The following is a 6,266-nucleotide window of genomic DNA, read 5'->3' on the forward strand; positions in this document are numbered from 1 at the left end:
TTAAAATCCACTTTCCCTTAAAGAGTGATGATTCTTGTGGCTATTGTACTACATTTATATGTACCAAGAAACAGACTTCAAGGGGAAGAGAAAATATATCTCTCTGTTCTCTCCTCTTATCTTTCTTTTCTTAGGTACCTCAGAAGCGCATGAGATAAATATAACATAGGAGGTTAGAAAAAAAGTCTCCCTAGGCCTTCGAAAACACTTCATCAAAATGAAATAGAATTTCTCTTAACCAGTATGAATTTCTCCTCTTCTTAGGCTTCAGTTTTATTTTTGTGTGTCCTCATTCCTGCAGGCTTTTTCCAAACTACCCAAAATATCAGTAAGTCTGTATGACACCTATAGTTTAAAAATTCAAATAGTAAATTTTTCTCAATGCACTTTTTTAGGCTTTGTATCTCTAGATTTCTGTCATATATACATAGATGCACAACTCATATGGTGATCTTTGATGATGTGTAACAATATGCTTCTGTAAGCCGCACAGACTTTCAGAAAACAGGTTAGCTATCAAAGAAGGAAACAGAGAATTAAGGGGCTCAGGCTAGATTGTGAAGGATTAATACACATCAGGAATAAAAATTCCTATAAAAATGAGACATCTGAACACCAGAACTTAATCTGAAATTGGATGGACATATGGATGGTATAAAATGTTAATAAACACCTGCTCTTACATGCTTCTGTGCATAGGTTTGGTTGGTCCCTTAGTGGCTTCTGTAATCTTATTTGCTGAACACCCATATGAAATGCCATTACTGGAAGAAGTCTTGGTGACATGTGGTTGCTCACTCTGCAGCCAGTTATACCACTGGTAATTTATATTTGCTGAATTGTTTCCCATGTCACCTGTGGCCAATCCATTGTTAAGTCCTCCCTCTCAAGGAGAAAAGATATCAGCATAACAAGGTATCAGGCTTAGCAACCTCTGATAGGAAACCTTATACAGGGTATAGTCCTAGTGATTTGTGCTAACCAATAATAATGGAAGTAGTTCAGCAAGGAGTTATTGAATTTAATGTATTGGGCTCTGACCCGGCTCACTAAGATTGTGGCTAAGTCTCTGTGCTTCTCTTTGCTTATCTGATGGTTACCAAAATTAAATAAGACAATACACAAAAATGAATATAATAAAAACTCAAAAACTCAGTAATGTTTTTCAGCATCATTGTGGAATACTGTTTATGATGCTTATGTTATGAAGTTTAAATAGCTACGCTCAAGTTTTCTAATAGATCAGGAACAAAGAAGCAATTCAAGGCCAGAGAATCCTTTTCTTTTTCTTTTTCTTTTTTTCTTTTTTTTTTTTTTTTTTTTTTTTTTTTTTTTTTTTTTTTTTTCAGAGTCTCTCACTCTGTGATCCAGGCTGGAGTACAGTGGCATGATCTCAGCTCACTGTAACCTCTGCCCTGCTGGGTTCAAGCAATTCTCCTGCCTCAGCCTCCTGAGTAGCTGGGATTACAGGTGCATACCACCACACCTGGCTAATTTTTGTAGTTTTAGTAGAGACGAAGTTTCACCATGTTGGCCAGGCTGGTCTGGAACTCCTGACCTCAGGTGATCTGCCTGCTTTGGACTCCCAAAGGGCTGGGATTACAGGCATGAGCCACTGTACCAGGCCAGATAACTCTTTTCATTGAAAGAGAAAATTTACCATGTGAAATAAAAAGAGTGGACTCTGTGCTCCAACATCTAAATATCGTCATTTGTTACCTGGTTTTATGCCCCTAAATTCCAGTTCTGAAAGCCTGTCAGGTAGATAATAATCTTCCTAGAAACCTGATGATGAGAAATGTCAAAAATTAGTATGGAAAATACAGCTGGTCTAGCATAGGAAGTCATTTTTTTTCCAGTTGTATTTAGATATTTCAATAAATGGCCTGTAACATCATTGTGATTGTTATAACAAATAACATATGGTAACATAATCCACCAGTGGTATTCTGCCACAGCATAACTTATATGTACCATAATACCAGTTTGTAGGGGGAATAAAGTTGTCAAATGTTATATGGAGCGAATTCTTTACATTATACTGTAACCATCTTACTTGCATTAAATCTGTTATTTTCATAAATGTGATAAATTGCAACAGTAAACTTGGAGGACAACTGTAGTGCTTCTTGACAAACTTTCTTTTTGCTTTTTCTTGGTTGCCATTTTTTATTCTTATTTCTGCACTGATCTGGTGTTTAATTTGTTGACATTCTATGCTGTATTCTATAACAAATAAGACATTTAAACTTCTAAATGTTAGAAAATAAGGCTACATTAGACTGCTTGAAATCTAAAGAGCTAGTTTTAATGTAAGAATGGCTCACTGTAGCTGAGAAGATGTTCTGGGCTCTTTAAGACCTGGAGGTTCAGGGTCAGGAAATACTGCTGCTGTTTAACTTGCATTTCTTCACCTAGCAGCAAAAGTACTGGAGAATCACCTCCTGGTTTTTCGCCCAGTGACATGAAGAATCTTTATTGAGGGTAGACATGGGTGGAATAGAGAGAAATAGAGATTTGTATGCTAAAATGACAACTCCTTGATGATCAGAATAGGTACTAAAGATTCTAAGAAGGAAGAGTTTACAAACAAAAATACATGTTCTAGGACAAAGAATAGCTGACATAAATTATGAAGTTAACATTCTATGTTCCCATTGATAGGTGGCGAATGGATCAAAATTAAGAATATCATTGAAAAATGATGATAATTTTCATAATCATAAATTCTTCATTGAATTTGTTTTGGCCAAAATGATTTGCCAATTATCTTTAGCAGTATCTGGTTATAATATGTGTACTATAATCCAAAAGTCAAGAAAATTATTTAAAAGTCATGTTAAGAAACAATGAAGGAATATGGTAAAGAGGATGGCTGTGTTGCTTAAACATTACCATATTTAAACATGACTCCACAGTATACTACAAAATGGTAGATCAGCACTAGCACACATCATTAGTGTATCTGTTCATACAATGTAAATATAATGCCATTCTTTATTCCTGCTCCATAATTCTTATGCCCGTTTTTGTGGAAGTGAGTTGCTTCCTTAATTGTAAATCAGTTTTAACTTAAGCTCTGGGATACATGTTGTCCTTAGCCATATATAACATAAAGATTCTGACGACAACACTTTAGGGACTCAACTTCTAGTCAAATTTGTTCTAATTTTATTGAAAACAACTTGTATGTCCTATTCCTATGAACGCCACGTCACACTGCAGTTTTGTTTTTTTAAAGCTGTGAAATATTTTGAGGAATATAATACACTTTTAATGCTTTGGAAAGATGTCCATAAAGGAACATGTAAAATGAACAGAAAGTGAGAAAACAGAGGCAGAGAGATCATTGGAAAGGAATTATGCAAAAAGTAGAGTCTAAATCAGGATCAGTGTTGCAAGGCATAGATAGGGGAGGTAGGTTGGAGAGATACTGGATTTGAAAGATGATTAATATAAATTAAGGTTTTGTTCAGGAGGGAATAAGAGAGACGTTTTTAACTTGCTATTAATAAAGGCATGGCAACACCTTTGATGGAAAAGGGGAATACAAAAGAAAACATATTTTATGCCAAGGTTAATATTTTCTGATTCCATCATCTTAAACTTTAGGGGTTTAGACATATATATTTAGAAATATTTTTCAAGGAAGTAAAAATGAGGATCTACATTTGGAGATGCAGATCAATAAAGGTGAATGAAATGAAAGCACTTATTTGGACATTAGGAAATAAGGGTCATTCTGAAAAAGTAGTTAAGTCGAACTCAAATTGAAAAAGGTTAAGAATGGAATGAAATGTAAGACAGGAGAAGGGGCCAGTTCCTTAACAATTTAGCAACAAATGAACAAGTTTTCACACACACCTAGAACTAGTATTATTTTAGGTCTTATTTAAAGGGAAGAAAGAAGAATAAATTTCCTGAGTTATTATGATCATGAATTGATTTGCTGTCATCCATAACACTTTTATTTAACTGCTATGCTCCAGTCATGATTCTAGGGGCTATAGATTCAAAGTCGAATAAGAAGATGTTCCAAAATGGATATCACCATCTTCTGGAAAATGGTAGAGTCAAACTGAGATAATTTCCACACAATTGAGACAGAATAAGTATCAATTAAAGATGGAATTAAGTTTGACTAAATTGCTCACATTGGTTTCCATATTGAGCAAGTTCTTTGCATAATTATTTTACCTTTTATATGGTTTGTCTGTGTTCCCACCCAGATCTCATCTTGAACTGTAGCTCCCATAATTCCCACGTGTCATGGGAGGGACCTGGTAGGAGGTAATTGAATCATGGGGGCAGGTTTGTCTTGTACTGCTCTTGTGATAGTAAGTCTTATAAAATCCAATGGTTTTATAAAGGAGGGGAGTTCTCACACACACATGCTCTCTCTTGCCTGCCACCATGTAAGATGTGACTTTCCTCTTCCTTGCCTTCTGCCATGATTTTAAGACCTTTCCAACCATGTAAAACTGTGAGTCAATTAAACCTTTTCCTTTAGAAATTACCAGTCATGGATATGTCTTTATTAGTAGCATGAGAACAAATACAACCCTCAACTATACTTTGCTGGTGATAGAGTCAATAACTTGGTGGCAGGGCCTGCAGCCAAAGCTTTGAAGAGAATGGTGCTGATTGATCGAAAGTGCTAATGTATGTGAAGGTGCCTTGTAAACTGTAACATACTATATAAACAGAATTGCCATCATTTTCTCTTCAAAAAGAATTGATTCATCCAAACAAAAGACTACCACTCAAAACATAATTTTGTCTCATTTGGCTTCATGAATCATGCTGCTATAACATACTTCATAGCTTTCTTGGCAGATATGTAACATGAACCTATAAAACCATACATTACCTACTGTGTTTAATTTTATGTGTCAGCTTCTCTGGGCCATGGGGTGCATAAATATTTGGACAAACATTATTCTGGGCATTTCTGTGGGGGCATTTGTAGATGAGGGTAACATTTAAATTGGTGAACAAGTAAATTGGGTTGCCTTCCATTAAGTGGGTGGGCCCAATTCAATCAGTTGAAGTCCTAAATAGAACAAACTGACCAGCCACTCCTGCACAAAAGAGAATTCTCCAGCAGATAGCCTCCAGATTCAAACTGTAGCATTGGTCATCCTAGGCTTCCAGCCTGACAGCCTTCACATTAGAGCTGCAGTACAGTATTGCCTCTACTGAGTCTCCAGCCTTCCTGCCTACTCTGAAGATTTTGAACTTGCTAGCTTTCAGAATCATGTGAACCAATTCCTGTAATAAATCTGTTTATATATGCATATATATGTACACACACACACGCTCTCTCTTATTATATTGGTTCTGTTTCTCTGAATAACCCTGATAGCAACCCATCCTAAGAAATCTAAAGTATAGACATGTCAAAGTAATAAAAATAATTTTTAAAAATTCAGTTAAAGGTTAATGAAAAATATTTCAGAGAAAATTTTTTGAAAGAAGCTTTTAAAACACATGCAATAATAGCACTATGATGAGAAATCTATTTTTTAAGCAGTGTTTTAAAAAACCCATTTTGGGTCGAACTAAGCCAAACCTGCCTTTCTTTTTTTTTTTCCAGTTTTTAGAGTTTTCCAAAGGCAATTTATTTTAAGTTTTATATCCAGTAGCAGTTTAAATTTTAGTGACATCTGAAAAATGGCTTATAGAATTCAAAAAATAGGTTCAATGCACAAATATAAAAGGAAGCATTAGTATTTTATTCTTGTCTCAACACCTATTTCCTTTTTGGCCACTGGACTTGGGTTTTCTTCCCAGGCTATATCAATAGAAAATGTACCATTTTTCTTCTTGAAAACTGCAAAAAATATGCCAAATATAAATGGACGCAAAATAAAAAACATCATTTTCTTTGAAATAATTGTTGCATACACTGTAAAACACTCAAGTTATTGATCAAATAGATTAGTGTGATTCATTAATGTGAGTCATATTTGCTTTAATTTTTTCATAGGTACAAAACTATAAAAGGCAAGTTAAAGCTTAGAAGGAGTTTCATATATTTATTTCATTTCTTTGGCACAAAATATTGTCATGGAATTGTTATTTCCATTGTAAACATAAGGAAAAGTGGAATGTATTTTCTCAGTCACTATATACCATCACACTTTGCTTATCAATGGGGACATATTCTGAGAAATGAATTTTTAGGCAATTTTATCATTGTGTGAACATCACAGAATGTGCTCACGCAAACCTAGAGTACATAGCCTTCTCCACACCTCCCCTAC

This window comes from Cebus imitator, unplaced genomic scaffold (genome assembly GCF_001604975.1).
Source record: "Cebus imitator isolate Cc_AM_T3 unplaced genomic scaffold, Cebus_imitator-1.0 Scaffold302, whole genome shotgun sequence".
Taxonomy (NCBI): domain Eukaryota; kingdom Metazoa; phylum Chordata; class Mammalia; order Primates; family Cebidae; genus Cebus; species Cebus imitator.